Source organism: Spermophilus citellus (assembly GCF_964194105.1).
Source record: "Spermophilus citellus genome assembly, chromosome: 2".
NCBI lineage: Eukaryota > Metazoa > Chordata > Mammalia > Rodentia > Sciuridae > Spermophilus > Spermophilus citellus.
In genome coordinates this window covers 248,457,577-248,474,818 of record NC_138183.1, presented here as the reverse complement: position 1 = coordinate 248,474,818, position 17,242 = coordinate 248,457,577, and the positions used below count along the sequence as shown (strand labels likewise).

General features: G+C 35.3%; 1 pseudogene across 1 annotated transcript in view; it reads left to right on the top strand.

Moving 5' to 3' along the window:
- The window catches only part of LOC308642432 (steroid transmembrane transporter SLC22A24-like), a 51,466-nt pseudogene that overhangs the window by 19,509 nt on the left and 14,715 nt on the right, over nt 1-17,242 (top strand). The window contains exon 6 of the transcript in view: nt 13,303-13,418. The product of the transcript in view is annotated as a steroid transmembrane transporter SLC22A24-like (transcript). The remainder of the gene's footprint in view (nt 1-13,302; nt 13,419-17,242) is intronic.

The window sequence follows — 17,242 nt, the reverse complement described above, 5'->3', positions numbered from 1 at the left end:
TGAAAGTACTTCTGGATTAGCATGAGCCAATAGAATATCAGCCATAAAATGAATTATATATGCACCAGGAAAGTTATTTCTTATAGGAGCTTTTGCTCGACCCACAAATTTTTGACATAAAGTTGGACTGTTACGCATCCCTTGAGGCAAAATCTTCCAGCAATATCTTTTAACAGGCTCTTTAAAATTAATTTCTGGGGCACTGAAAGCAAATTTTTCACTATCCTCATGATGTAACCTTATTGATAAAAAACAATCTTTTAGATCTATTAGAATTAAGCTATAATTTAAAGGAATTGTTGTAGGAGAAGTAAGTCTGGGCTGCAATGATCCCATATGCTGAATTGCAAGTTTTTTGCCCTTATTCCTGTAGTAACCTCCAAATACCTGACTTTTTCTTAATAACAAAAATGGGGGTGTTCCAAGGACTAAGCATTGATTCTATATGACCAGCCTGAAGTTGTTCCTCAGCTGACATATGAATTCTCTTAAGTTTTTCCCCTGAGATGGGCCACTGAGAAATCCATATAGGCTCTTCTGTGAGCCAGGTGATCTTTTCTGCTGTTTTTTGGACCAGGAGACAATCAGGGACCCTAGTAACAATTTTGATTTGGAGTATTTACTAATTTCTGTCAAGGAGACTAGTTTTTAAGCAGATACTCTACCTAATAATTTTCCTCATTATCTCCAAGAATAAGCCCTTGATGAATTTCCTCAAATGATCTCATAGAATTTGGAGTTACTAATAATAATCCTATTTTGCTTAATATGTCTCTTCCCATAGGTTTACTGTTAAGGACTCTAACACATAAGGTTTAAAAACTCCACTGTTCCTATCAGGATTCTCCCAATGGAGATAATTAGCACTTTGAGCTGGCTGTGAGATTTTTCCAATTCCTTCTAAATTAGCTAGTGCTATATTTAAGGGCCAATTCTTGGGCCAGAAGTGACTGGACAAGACTGATATATCTGCTCCTGTGTCCACTACACCTATGAACCTTTTACGATTAATTTTAAGTTCCAGTAGGTGGCACTCCTGCCTCACTAGTTGAGACCAGTACACTCTGGTGGTTTGGAAACTGAATTTACTTGTGGGTGTCCATCCGAATTACAGGGTTATAAAATTAATTGAGCAATAGTATTTTTTTTGGAGTAAGCCAAAGGGCATAATTTGCCTTATAGTAATATTTAATTCTCCCTCAAAACAAGAATCTACCACTCCAGGTACCACCTCGATGGCCTCTTTTAAATCATTAGGTCCCAAAATTAACCCCATACTTTTTCTAGGGAATGGCCCAAAAATCCCAGTAGGGATTGGTTGTGGCTCTAATTCAGGATTTAATTCAATTATCATTGAAGGTTGTAAAGAAACTGTCTTTGAGATCTGCTCTGGTAGAAATGGCAGCTCCCCATAGTTGGCTGTGATGATGTTAAATTGTGCAACCTTTCTTCTGGTTCCCCTGTTTTTCAGGCCTGGGGATGGAAGCTTTTTGACTCCCTACTAGGCAGAAGTGAAGGCCAGAATGTAGGCTGATCAGCGCAATCTTGGCCTGCCACATGGTCTTTAATAGACTGGTTTGCGGTCTGATATATCCACGAGACAAAATTAGAATAAAGTTTATTGGCACCCAAGTCACCCAGAGGGAGTGGCTGGCTGTGAATTGTCTTAAGCAAGCTCTGTACAAGTGGCAGATTAGGACCGTAAACATCATAAGCATTCTTTAATTTCTTAATAGTTTTAGATAGAATTACCGCATGGATGGGAACACACTGGTGTTGGTCATTAGCCTGTTCAAAAACCGGGAAGAGTTGGAAGTCACTAGTGTCTTCCCCAGCTTCCTGCGCCTTTCTAATTTCCCACTGGAATGGAGTTAGGAAAGTCATCACCAGTTCAGAATACCTATTAAAATTCGTCCTTTTAACAGAGAGCGGCTGAATTCGAATGGCCAGGGCAAGTGCCGTTAAGCAAATTCTGTTGAAATTCCCTGGAAAATCTTGGACTTCATTGTCTGACTCCTCTCCCTCAGACTGCGATTCCTCCATGGACCCTTCCCTGTTGCCATGTTGACTCTGAGCTTGTAAATCTCATGGAAGAGAACTCCCTGTCTCCCTATGAATCTCCTCTGGATCCTCCTCTTCAGGAGAAGGCCCATCTATCCCCTTGGAGGCCTCCTCTCTATGACACTCCTCTCTGTGGTATTCCTCTGGATTACTCCAGTTTGGCTCAGGCAAGGCAAAGTTTTTACTTTTGGTCTTGTTCTGAGGTTTTTTTGTTTGCATATAATTTGTTTTAGTTTTTAACTGGCTTAGAGGAAAAAGAGGTTTCCTAAGCCTCAGGCAATTTTTTCCATTTGAATAGACTTAATGGTGCTCTGAATACCTTTCAATAGATCTTCAGGGGGCCACAGACTATGGCCCATGTAATCAAAAAGACAGATCTCTAATGCAGTCCAAACCTTTTGAATACTGTCAATGTTTCCAGGTAATTCATTAGAAAGGCAAATTTTATGTAATTTCCTTCCTAATTTTTCCCCATGTATGTAAATTTGGTGAATCTTGGTCACAAAACCAAGGGCAAAATTCACCTACAATCTTTAAGAATTGTAGCAACTGGGTCTTTTTGACCTGCTTTCCCTTCTGATTAATTATTGTCTCTAAAATAGTCAAATACATGTCTTTATTGGTAGAAGTTAAATTTCCCATCATTAAAGTTTTTTTAACGTCTCTTTGCTCCAAAAACTGCCTGGTACTTTCGTGACCCTAAAAATTGTCACAAATTCTGTATTTCTATACTGTGCTTTCTAACTCAACCTAGTCGATTTAACTCATGCCTCACGTTGGGTGCCACTTTGCTAAGTGTCCAGTGCTGGCTTCATTAAAGAAGGTTCTATTCATGAGAAAATGCTAGGGAGTTTTTAATTAAAGAGAGAAGACTCTAATTACCTTTAAAACTGGCTCCAGGATGGCTCTTCCTAGCTCCAGCCTCCAGCCACCTAATGCAGTAGTGAGGTTTACTGAAGAGGCGAGCGAGCGAGAGAGACAGAGAGAGAGAGAGAGAGAGAGAGAGAGAGAGAGAGAGAGAGAGCATACCAGGGAGTGGGCTTTTATTGGGGAATGAAAAATTCCAGGGAAAATCCCATCCAATGAAGGTTAAGGGGGGGCAGCATCCCAAGGTCACGGGTGATGATTGGGTTTTCGGGGCAGCAGCCAGACAAACCTCTGCACGGACAAGCCCTTGGACCTATAGAAGGGTGGGGAAAGCTCTGACACAGCTGTGTCTAAGTGCCTCTCACCCAGCCATGGAGGTAGCTCAAATCACATGGGAAGATGGCCTTCCACAATATATAAAAGTCCTCTATTACTTCTTTTGACATTAACATTATTCTCACTAGAGAGTAATAAAATTTTACCTCTGTGAAAAATCTTTGGACAAATCTTTTCTTTTTTTTTTTCTCTCTGAAGTTCCCTCCTCGTGGGAGCCAGATTCTGATGTGGCTTATTCAAAAATACTCTCATTAACCCATTTAAAATTCTTATGCATCTACTGTTTGCCAGCATTTGAATATATATTAATAAGCAAATAAATCAGAATCTCTACCTTTAAGGAACTTACATTTTAATTGGGACAAAAATTAAGAGACAATTACAAAAAGAGTGTTATAACAAGTCATATGAAAAGAATTTTTGAGATAACACAGAGAATCTTAGCTTTAATCACCAAAAAGTATTTGGGGATGATTGATAAAAAGAAAGCTAAAAAGCATTTCAGGCATCACACAAACTGCTTGGTGGAAGGACAAATGATAGACTTTCCCACATTAACTCTGAAAGAGAGTAAATGCCCTAGAGAAGAAATTGTTAATAAAGGAAAACAGATAAAAAAAGGATAGATTCTCTGGCTACAAAATTATTCTATCTTTCTGACCTACTAAATAAATTGATACATTCTCAATTTCCCCCAAAGTCTTATTTTTATAGCATGTTCTTGAAGTCCAGAATATTTTTTAATTGCCATCATTTGAACACTTGATAGGAGAGCACTCTAACACTGATCTACACCCTGGCCCCAGAATCTAAACACTTAAATGAGGTCCAAGTGTGGATGAGACTACTTATGTATTGTTCTCTAATCATAGAACCTATATTTGTAAATCCATGAAACTAAAGGGACAAAACACGTGTCTGAGACATATCCAACATATACAGATGATACAAGTGTAGGACAACTACTGTAGACATTACTGTTCAAAAAGGAGATTGAGACACAGAGTCTATAGCAATTATGAAATGAAGAAAGGCAAAGTTTAGAAATTCTGTGAGTAGGTTTCAAGGCTTGGAAAATTGAAGCAATCTGACTCTCACAACTGCTTGTCCCTTGGCTACAACTTCTGAATTTCTTCCCTCTCATAAAATGTATAAATATATTTTCATTTAAAAGGTGTTTTAAGCAGCTTATCAGTGGTATTATTTTTGGGAGCCTTTCTCACTTGATACTATATCTGTTCCCTTCAGTCAAGTTGGAAATGTTTTTTGTGACAAATATTTCTCAAAAACATTGTGGAGCTCCTATGAACTTCATTAGGGTTTACAAAAAATTGTAACACTCCAACAAATATCTTTGACATAAACCCTTGTCAGCTTTGTGTACCTGAAATGGCTGAGAGAAAATACACTTAAGTATCTCAGAAGTTCTATTGTTTGTTTGAGATCTGTTCCCTCTAAGATCTTGAGAAACATTGTACAGCAGGTTATGTATATGCTAATTACCTAATTTGTCCATGTAAACAAAACATACATTGTATTTTATAAATGTCAACTAAAGTTATAATTAAGTACTAAGAAATATTGTTCTTTCACATGCTGGACTATAGCTGTAAATTAGGACTTATTTCCAGTCATGTTTTCCTGAAAATATTCCAAAGCTATTCCTCAATGTTAGTCTCAATTGTCAAATGGAAAGGCTGAAAAATCCTAGTTCCTTTTATTTATTTTTACTTCAATGTACTTTGTTCTTGTTTTTATTATTAGCAAGAAATCAGAATATTTATACCCACTGCCAAATTCTGCATCCATTCCAAAAATTTAACCTTTTTTTTAAAGTGGCATTTCACTCCTAGTGCCAACATGTAATGAGTTCTCTGTTGTTATGGAGTAATTTGACCCTAACAATATAGTGTCTTAAAACAGCAACATGGGCAGTGATTAGCTGGGTCCTGTGGTTAACAGCCTTTTACAGTTTGTGGTCAAGATATTTATTGGGGGTGTAATATCACCTAAAGTCTCCCTGGAGGAAAACTTCACTTTCAAGATCAGTAACATGATTTGGGGAAGGATTAAGTTGCTCTTAGACTCTTGGAATAAGGACTTCATTCCCTGTCATATTGGTCTCACCAAAATAATAGCATTTAATTTAAATGTAGAGCTGGATAGGGGATCGAGCAAGGTAGAAGTCACAATTTTTCATTATCTACCTTTGGAAGTAGTAATCCATTGCTTTTATGTATTCTGTTTACTGGTAACAAGTCACTATCTGCAATCCATAGTCAAGAATACGGGATTGCAGAACCATGAAAACCAAGAGGTGGGGATCAATGAGGGCTACCTTTCTTTTTTCCATGTAGTTATTGGTGCATTATAGTTGTGCATAATGGTGAGGCTCATATGGGCACAAAATATAACAATATAATTTAGTCAATATCATTCCCCAGTATTTTCTCTTTTCCTAGCCTCCTACTCCCTCCCTTCTAATCTACTGACCTCCCTTTGATTTTTTAGGAGGTACACCCCACCTTTGTTTTCCTTCTTCCTCTCTAGTTTCTACATATGAGGGAAATCATACAACTCTTAACCTCTGAGTTTGACTTATTTCACTTAACATAATTGTCTCTAGTTCCATCCATTTTCTTGAAAATGACACAATTTCATTCTTTATGATGGATTAATACTCCATTGTGCATATAGACAATATTTTTTTAACCATTCATCTGTTGATGGACACCTTGGCTGGTCTCAGTTTTTGGTTATTGTGAGTTGTGCTGACTTAAATATGGGTATGCATGTATAACTGTAGTATGATGAGTAATTTTTTAGGATAAATATCAAGGAATGGTATAGCTGGGGCAAGTGATGGCTCCATTCCTAGTCTATTGAGGAACCTCCATACTGATTTCCATAATGGTTGTACTAATTTTTAGTTCCAGCAATAGTGTAACAGTGTTCCTTTATCTAACAGTGTTCCCTTTCTACCATGTTATTGTTTGTATTCTTGATGGCTGCCATTGTAAAAAGAGTGAGAGGACATCTCAGTGTAGCTTTCACTTGCATTTACATAATTTTTAAAAAATGTTGACTATTTTTTATTTACTTGTTGTCCATTTGAATATTTTGAGAAGTGTCTCTTCAGTTCATTTGCCTACTTATCATTTAGGTGTGTGTGTGCGTGTGTGTGTGTGTGTGTGTGTGTTTAGCTAATTATGCATTTTGGAAATTAATCCTGTGTCAGAAGAGTAGCTGACAAAGATTCTCTTCCACTCACTTCACATTTTAATCGTTGTTTTCTTTGCTGTGCAGATTCTTTTAAATTTTAGGCCATCCCATTTATTAATTCTGGGCATTATTTCCTGACTCTTGACTGTCCTATTGAGAGAGTCAGTGACTATGTTGAAGTGTTGACCCTGTTTTTTTCTAGGAGTTGCATAATTTCTGGTATAATTCCAAAGGTTTTTGATCAATTTTTAGATGACTTTTATGCAGGATAAGAAATAGGGGTTTAGTTTCATGCTTCTACACTTGGTTAACCAGTTTTCCCAGCACCATTGGTTAAAAAGGGTATCTTTTCTCCAATGTATGTTTTTGGTAATCTTGTCAAGGATTAGATGACTGTATATGTAATGGGTCATCTCTATGTTTTGTACCATTGGTCTAGTTTCAGTTTTTATGCAGTACAATCTTTGTCACTTTAGCTTTGTAGTATAATTTGAAGACAGGCTTTGTGATGCCCCTAGCATTGCTTTTTTTGGCTTAGAATAACTTTGGCTATTCTGGAACTTTTATTATTCCAAAATGAATTTTAAGACTGTTTTTTCCACTTCTGTAAAGAGTGTCATTGGCATTTTGATGCAGATTGCATTGAATTTATATAGTGCTTTTTGTATTATAGATATTTAAAGAATAAATTAACTGTGCCTCCCCATAAACATGGAAATCTTTCCATCTTCTTGTGTCTTTTTCAATTTCATTCTTCAATCTTGTATAGTTTTCATTGTACAGATCTTTCATATCTTTGGCTAGATTTATTCCTAGAATTGTGTTATTTTGGTTTTGGTTTCTTTTATGTGTTTTTGTTTATTTGCTTGTTGTTTGCTTTTTTGTTTTGAGTCTATTGTGAATTGAATTGTTTTCCTGATTTCTTTCTCAGAAGATTTATTATTGGTGTACAACAAAGCTATTTATTGTGTATGTTGACTTTGTAACCTGCTACTGTCCTGAATTTGTTTATTAATTATAGCAGTCTTCTGATGAAAGTTTTAGATCTTCTAAATATAGGATTGTATCTCCTGGAAACAATGATAATATTACATCTACTTTTTCTATTTTTATTCCTTTTATTTTCTTCTCTCATCTAATTGCTCTAATTACAATTTCTCATATATATTGAATAGAAGTTGTGAGTATATAAATCCTTGTCTTGTTCCAGAATTTAAAGGAAATGCTTTCAATTTTCCCTTATTCACTCTGATATTGGCTTTGGGTTTTTGGCATATACTATTTACAATATTGAGGTAGTTCCATCTATCCTTACTTACTTCCTTTTTTGTCAAGAATAGGTACTGAATTTTGCTAAATTCTTTCTCTGCATTTATTGATATGACTATGTGATTTTTGTTCTTAATTTATTTATGTGGGAAATTACACATATTGATTCGTGAATGTTAAGACATCTTTGCAAGATTGGCATAAAAATCAACTTGGTCCTGGTGTGTAATCTTCTCAATATATGATTGACTATGATTAGTTAATATTTTATTAAGAATTTTTGCATTTTAGTTCATCAGGGTAAGGGCCTGCAGTTTTCTTTCCTTAATGTGATCTGGTTGTAGTATGAGGATGATAGTGGCTTTATAGAATAAATTTGGAAGTGTTCCATCCCTTTCTATTTTGTGGAATAATTTGAGGACCATTAGCATTATTTCTTCTTTAAAATTCTGGTAGAATTCAGATAAGAATCCATCTGACACTGGGATATTCTTTGTTTGAAGACTTTTCATTACTGTTTCTATCTCATTGGTAGTTATCATTCTGTTTAGGCTCTCTTTCAAAGCTGTGAACAATTATTTCCATATGAAAAACAAACTCCCCCTTTATTCAAGTTTATACTCTGACCATCTTGATCTTTTTTTTCTTTTTCTTTTATTGGTTCTGTTTTAGTTGTGCATGACAGGAGAATTTACTTTGGTATATTTATACAAGCATGGTTTATATCTTATTCTAATTAGGATCTCAGTCTTGTGGATGTACCCAATTGTGAGGTTCATTGTGTTCTATTCATATGTGTACATATGAAATAATGTCAGATTAATTCCACTGTCTTTTCTATTTCTATCCCCCTCCCATTCCTTCATTCTACTTTGTCTATTCCACGGAACTTCTATTTTCTCCAAACTCCCATCTTATTTTGTGTTAACATTCATGTAACAGAGAAAATTCTGACCTTCAGTCTTTTGGGATTGGCTTATCTCTCTTAGCATGATAGTCTCCATATCCATCCATTTTGTGGCAAATATCATAGAGTCATTCATTTTATGGCTGATTTATATTGCATTGGGTATAGTATATATGCCACAGTTTCTTTATCCATTCATCTGTTGATAGGCATCTAGTTTGGCTCCATAGTTCTGCTATTGTGAATTGTTCTGCTGTAAACATTGATGTGGCTGCATCACTACAGTATGCTGATTTTAAATCCTTTGGATACATACTGAGGAGTGGAATTACTGGTGTTTCCATTCCAATTTTTGAGAAATCTTCATACCACCTTCCAGAGTGGTTGCACTATTTTGCAGTCCCACCAGCAATGTATGAATGTTTCCTTTTCCCCACATCCTCATTAACAATTATTGTTCTTTGTATTCTTGATAATTACTATTCTGACTGAAATGAGATAAAATTCCATTGTAGTTTTAATATGCATTTCTCAAATTTCTTCAGATATTGAATCTTTTTTCATATATTTGTTGACCATTATTATTTCTTTTTTTGATATGTGTCATTTTAGTTTCTTGTCCCATTTATTGACTGGCTTTGGGTGAAGGTAATTTGGTAGTGGTGGTGGTGATGGTGTTGGTATTAAGCCTTTTGAGTTCTTTTTATATCCTGGAAATTAATGCCCTATCTGAAGCGTGGGTTGTAAAAATTTTCTCCCATTCTCAAAGCTCTCTCTTCACACTCTTGATTATTTTCTCTGCTGGAGTTTTATACCATCCAGTCTTTTGATTTTTTATTTCACTTCTTGTACTTTAGGAATTTTGTTAATGAAGTATGTTCCTAAGCCAACATGGAGTGTTGTGCCTACATTTTTTTCTATGAGGTGCAGTGTTTCTGTCTAATATCTAGCTGACCATCTTAAACTTAGAATCTTTTCTTTCATAGGTAGAGTTATATTGAAAAAGTCACCATATGACCCAACATGATCTGCACATTCAATGCAATACCCATCGATATATCAACTCTTCACTGGTCTAAAAAAAGAAAAAAGAAAAAAAAGGGTCCTAGAATTCTTATGGAAAAACAGAAGACCCATACTATCCAAACAATTTTGAACAAATAAAATAGCACTGATATATCACAATATCTGATTTAAAATCATACAATAGAGTTGTATTAAGAAAAATTACAATTAATGCTGGAGAAGATGCTGGGGGATTGGAACTCTAATATTTGAACTTGGCAAAAATGTAAATTACTACAGTCACTATGGAAATCAGAATAGAGATTCCTTAAAACTAGAAATAGAACCACCATATGACCAGGTATAAGAGTGAGTAATTCAGTATTATCCAAAAGACTTAATATCAGCCTACACTAGAGATACATTCACAGAAATGTCTATGGCAGCAGAAATCACAAGAGCCAACTTATGGAGCAGGTATTCATCAATAGATGAAGGGATAAAGACAATGCTATATTTATACACAACAGAGTTGTATTCACCATAGAGAAGAATAAAATTTTGTCATTTGCCAAAAAAATAGATAGAATGTGAGATCATTATGTTAAGTGAAATAATCCAGACTCATAAATTCAAGGTCTTATGTTTTCTCTCATATGTGGAAGCTGGATAGAAAAAAGGAAAAAAGGAGATTCTCATGAAAATTGAATAAGACTGTCAGAGTAAAGAAAATTATAAGGGGGGAGGAAATAGAGTTTAATGGGGTATTACTTGGAAATGAAATTAACCAAATTATGTTATGTGCATGTAGGAATAAGCCATAATGAAACCCATTATTCTGTATGATTTCTATTTGCACCAATAAAATTTTGAAATTAAAAAGTTATTCCCCGTGTGTGCTCTCAAGCTGATGATTTCTGCTTGCTACTTGAGCACTTTGAACATACAGGCACTTTTCCCTCTCAGTAGACAAGACATCTCCCAACCCAAACAGATTATATTTTCTTTTAGTTATCTGGTAGGAGGAAAATAGTAATAAATCATGGCAGGGAAATTGTGTATTTTCTTGCAAGCATAAACCTCTGTACTATCTTTAAACCAGGCAGTAGTACTAGATTTTAGCAGGGAGGAGGGGTCAATATTTTTTCATGCCAAGTAGTACTAAGGAATGAAGGGATTCAAAAGGATCAAATGCCTCAACTCAGGTATAACCATCCCCAAATAAGTTCTATTTCTCAATTAAGGCCAAGTCCTTTCACACAGAAACAATACAAGGTTCATATCTTCAAATTTTATTGACATTATTTTTAAAAGTTAGTCCTGAGTCTTGGTCTTCAGATTTTTCTGTCCTCTACTTGTGGAAGATGAGGGTCTCCTTATACACTCTCTTTATATAAATCTTCTGGTTTTCACATTCTACTTTAGATTGGTAGTCAATCACTACTAGTCTTCCATTGTCTTTCTTAAATGCATTCATGGCACTTTACAAGAGCTACTGAATTCTAAAGTCCTAACAATTATTCCTTTTTAAAAAACTTTTGAAGTCCTGGGATCATAAACAACCCATCCCAGTTTACCATCAGTGAAAATTTTAATACCTGAATTACAACTGCATGTACCAGCTAACACCACTATGGGATATTTATTGGATGATCTAGTTCTAGATTCTCATTATAGCATCAATTTATTTGACTACTACCATACAATTACAAGTATTATATATCTGCTTTCCCAGAAACTGGGAAATCTGAAATTTGTGTGCAGAATGTTTACTGAGGTGTTTTTTTTCAGGACATTATCTGTGAGGAGAAAAAATGGAATTAGGCAGAAATAAAAGTCAGAGTATAATGCAGTTGTAATAGAGAACCCAGGAGATCTTGAAAGAAATACTAGAACTAGGATTGCCCATGAGAATTCCTCTGCCTTGAAGCAAGGAAGCATGATTTTAATATGCTTGAATTCTTCAGTTATTGGATAAGGACAGGGGTATGGCATTGGGTGAGGTGATTTTCTTTATCTAAGGGAAATTCCCAGTGGGGGCCACAAGAACCAGCCATCAACACTCCCAGAAACTGGAGAAGTGAATAAAACACGTGAGTAGGATATAACAGCATCTACTAATCAGAGATTATTGTAAATAAAATATTGGAACATAGCCAAGCCCACTTCATCTTGTATTATGAATGACTGTTTTGTGCTACAGCATCATAATCAAGCCATTGAAATAAAAAGCATTGCCTGTATGGCCTAAAATATTCAGGGAAAAATTGTCTGTGGTATCCTGTGCTAAGTCACTATAGTTTTTTTGTTGTTGTTGTTGCGGGGAGTGTGTTTTTTTGTTTTGTTTTGTTCACTTGATTGTTTTTGTTTGTTTTGGCCTGCTTTGGGGGAGTTGATTTGTTCTGCACCAGGGATTGAAGTCAGGGAACTTAACCACTGAGCCACATCCCAGGCCCTTTTTATATTTTATTTTGAGACAGGGTCTAGGAAAGTTGCTTAGTGTCTCACCAAGTTGCTGAGGCTGGCATTGAACTTGCAACTCTCCAACCACCGGCTCTTGAGCTGGTGGGATTACAGGCATGTGCCACCATGCACAGCTCACTGTATTTTTATTATCAGAAATAATGTATTACTATTTTGAAAATCATTAAGTGCCTTCTCTTGTGCTGATATTTATATTGTGACATTGAGTAATCTTTAATAACTCCAGTAAGAAGTGATGGGTTACATTTACTTTTTAACTGATGTGTAATAAATTTACATACTTGGTGATATTATGTGACATTCTGATGCAAGGATACATTGTGTAATGTTCAACTTGGAGTAAGGATATCTATCATCTCAGACATTTATTCTTTGTACTGAGAACATTCAAAATTCTTTATTCTAGCATTTCTGGAAATACACATATGTTATCATTTTCAATAGATACCTGCTGTACCATAGAACATCAGAATAGAACATTTAGGTACCTATTGACCAACCTTCTCTAAAATATAAAGTAACAGTAGTGTCAGGCCTAAAAGTTCTAACTCTGAAACCAAATGTTTTTGCAACTATTATATTTCACTTGGAATTTCACCAAATTTAATCTGCTATAACATCTGGCCTGGGTGTAAATCATACTCCATTGACAGATACCCTACTTTTTACACTCTTGTAACTCTCTACACTCCAATCATGAGTGGAGGCAGCATGCCTACAATACCTAGAAAATGTCTACTTGGAACCAAATCATAAAGTGGACCTAGCTTTATAAAATTCATTGATTTACAGAGATAAACTTTAATTCTAACAATGAGGGAAAAGTCTCATTTCCAGTGAATAGGGAAGAAAGTCCAAATCATTAAACAAGTAACTTTTCATTGTTTTCAATTTACAGTGAAAATCTTTTGGTTAATCCTTTTTACCTCTCATAAACTAAGTCTTTAAACTGGCTTTATTCATAGATAGTTTTCATTCTCCCTAATCCCATTGTAGCTCTCCCTACATGAGGTAGATCATTTAGCATCCATATCCCCAATGAGTCAGAGATTTCAAAGATAATGAGCATATTTATCTCATCCTCTAGTACTTACTACTATATCAGCCAATTATTGACATATTATAAATGCTTGTTGTTTTTGTTGTTTAAGTTTGTGAAATCCACCATACAGAAGGAGTTGGATGCAGTCCAGGTCAAACCATCAATTTTTCAATTGTTCCATGCACCCAAAGTGATTATGAGAACCTGCTGCTTGTGCTTTTTCAGGTAAGTTCCATCTGGTGTTTAGTAACTTCAAAATGTTTAAGATGTAATTGCATTCCTCTTTTCAAAAAATATTAGCCATGAGGGACAAATATGGTAGAGCAGAGAAAGGTTGCACCTTCCAGTTTCTCTGTGGCTTTGAATTGAATCAATGGAAATACTGTGTCTCAGTGAGGTAGATATTAAGGGAATTCACTAAAATTTAATACTGGACAGTCAGAGATTTGGAGAGGCTCAGAAGTACTGATATTTCAAATAGAGGATATGAAAGAGTACATCAGTACCATGACAGTGGTGTCTACATGACACAGGGGAGGGGTGTCACAAAAAGATTTTAAAAAATCAGAAAAAAATGGCATGGAGGTACCCATAGAATAGAAAGAAAGCCTGAAATTAGCTTACTCTGAGTCTACACTTGGAGTTGGTGATTGAACAGTGTTCTGTGTTTCTCAAGTTGGGAAAAGTGTGAAGCCAACTCATGGAAGTCATACTATATGTGGGGAAAACCTTTGCTACAGGAACCATTAGAAAATATTGACACAGAATCCTGAATGGAATCTACCATAAGTTCTAGAATACATGCTGTTGAAACAGGTACACAGAAGATTTCATCTAGAATTCAGTTCAGGGATACAGAGAGAAGTGCGACTTACTTTCCAATGGAGTCTGGCAACTCATTTAATCAGCTGAAGATATTTAGGAAGCCAAATAGGCAGGCATGATTACATTCAAGGATTGAGCCTTGGAAGGTCATAGTCCTGGGTGGTGAAGTGTGCTGTGACCTGCTGTGCCCCCTCCACCCAGGGAACTTGGTTACCCTCTGAATGAAATTATCAAGAAGTGTCTGGGATTGGGACAACCAGAATAGATTGCCATCTACCTGGTTGTATTGGTTTCTTTTACTAATATCTCCAGAATATGACAAAGAATATGACAAATAATGGATAGATCCCAACTGTGGGAACTTTCCATTTAGATCTTTGCCTCATCTCTGCCCTAAGCATACATTGACTTAGACTTTCTAGACAATATTCCAACAGATGGTATTTCTCATACATACTACCTTTTAGTGATGAACTGAAAACAAGAGTCATTTCAATGAGCTTTGAGTCAGACCACTCCATATTTGATTCCAGGTATTTCAATTAAGAAAAAGGAGAAAGGCTTAATAATCCCTAAATCTTTGCTATAATATGCACATACCCCAGGAAGAAATGGAAGGAAGAGTAGTCTGGCATTTGTAGTAAATATGCATCCTTGGTCAGTTTCAACCACCACAATGAAGATAATTCTTTAATTCATTGTTAACAATTTTTTTGTTCTTCCAGTTGTATTTGCAGTTTGGTTTGTATGTATACATAAGTATGTGTTAATGTATGTATGTATATACATTATCTTTTTCATATTTTATCAGATTCTTTTTTTATTATTTTGTTTTTTAGGGTTAGTGAGGTTTTTTTCTCTTTCTTTTCTTCTTTTTTTTTCTATGTGACTTTCTCTCCTATATTCTCCTTCTAATACTAAAATTTTTCTGTTCTTTCTCTCTCTCTTCTCTCTCTTTCTCACTCTGTACTCCCCATCCCTCTTTCTCTCCACTTTATGTCATTTTTTTAAATATTTGCCTCTTTCTTTTGGGCTTCACTTTATCCCTCTATTCTGCTTTATTTCTGTCCTTTATAATATTCCAATCTTTCTTTTCACTTTTTCCATTTTTTCTCTTAATGAACCAAAATTTCCCCATATTTTAACACTATTTTATGTAATTTATTCCCACACCATTCATATTGTTACAGTTGTTATTATTTTGGAAGTCATAGTTGACACCTGGTATTTCCATTAGTGGCTGATTGTAATTTTTGCTGTTGCTAACTTTTGACCCCACTATTTCTGTTTTGTGGCTATTAGTGCTGAAAATGTCAGTTGGCATTTGGTATTCATTTTAATGCTATGTATTGTTTGCTACTATTGTTGCTGTTATTTATTTTTCTTTTTCTGTGAGATGCTAGAGATCTGGTATAACACTTTAACTTTATTGGGTAGATATTATGCTTCTGAGCCACACACTCTACCTATTTAGGAGACAGCACATTTTCCTCCATATATTACCTAACTCACTCAAACTTTAGCAACACAACATGACAAAGAATAGGAGAGAACCCCAAAATTGACAACCAGGAATGACTAGATGGACTCAGTGCTCACTCATTAACATCTTTTCTTATAGAAAAAGCAAAGAGAAATAACACAAAGACTGTGAATACCACATCTATGAAGCATTTCAAAATAGATTGCTCCCATACCCCTTTAATATACACAGAATTATCAAGTCTAGAAAAGCAATCACAGAGGGTATACTCCTTATGCCCTTCTATATATAACACAATTTCCTGACTTACCAAAAGGACCTCCCTGTTTTGAGATCTCATAGAAAGTGGAATTCTCAAGCTCCAATGCAATACACACTATTAGAATATACTAAGCTTGATATATGTTGTTCCCAGGATCTTCTAGCTTTCAAGGTCTGTGTTGAAAAATCTGCCATTATCCTAATTGGTTTTCCCCTATAGGTAATCTGATTCCTTTTTCTTGTGGCTTTTTAAATTCTTTTCTTATTATGTATGTTGGGTATTTTCATTGTAATGTGACTTAGTGTGGATCTGTTTTGATTTTGTACATTCAGCATCTTGTAGGCTTTTTGAATTTAGACTTCCAGTACATTCTTAATGTTTGGAAAGTTTTCTAATATTATTTCACTGAATAGATTGTTTATTCCTTTGGTTTGTACCTGTATGCCTTCCTGTATCCTAATAACTCTTAAATTTGGTCTTTTTATGCTATTCCCATATTTCTTGAATTTTATTTTCATGGTTTCTTACAATTATCACTGTGTGGTATATGTTCTTTTCAACTTTATATATTTTATCCTCATTGTCTAATGTCCTATCTTCCAAGTGGTCTACTCTGCTGGTGATGCTTTCATTTGAGCTTTTAATTTGGTTTATTGTTTATTTCATTTCAAGTATTTCTGTTCTTTTTTTGGACCTCTCTCTCCATGTTGCTTCCTGTATTTGTCAACATGATCTTTCACTGCCTGTATTGCTCTCTTCCTTGAGTTCACAGAACATTTTAACCATGCATATCCTAAACTCCTTCTCTGTAATTTCTTCTTCTGTGGCTTCCAATGATTGTAATGATGTGGTGTCTTCATTTGTTTGGGGCACTTTCTTCCCTTGTCTTTTCATGTTGCTTGTGTGTCTTCCTTTCCATCTCTGTGTGTCTGGAGTGCTCTTGTAGGGTTCCAAGACCTCTCCTTTGTGGGGAAGGGCAGTGTTAACAGATCCCAATATCAACAATATGCCACTTATGAACAAATTTTTGTTATTAAGATATCTACAGTTTAATCTCAATGTCCAGAATTGTTGGATTCAATTATTATCTAAAATATAATCAGTAGTTTTGTAAAAAGGTTTCCAGTTTCTGACAGTGGACAATGAACTAGGGGTAGGGTGTAGGATGATATGCTGAGGAGGTAGGATGTGAGAATATAGAGATAATATATCTTAGGAAGTGCAAAAGAGAAATCTAATGAAGAGGGTCAGTAGCAAGAGAATAGACAGGAAGTAATTTAGGGTCGACAAGTACTGGGAAGACAGTGGAGTACATAAAACAAACACACATATGTATTTAGAAGTACAGATGTTAAAATAGTAAAATTTGGAGGAGAAAAGAAAAATGAAAGAAGAAAAAGGAAAAGAAAAAGGGAATATACAACACCTCTATATTATATTATTCAGACTCAATCCTCAAATTCTATTTCATGCAAAGTT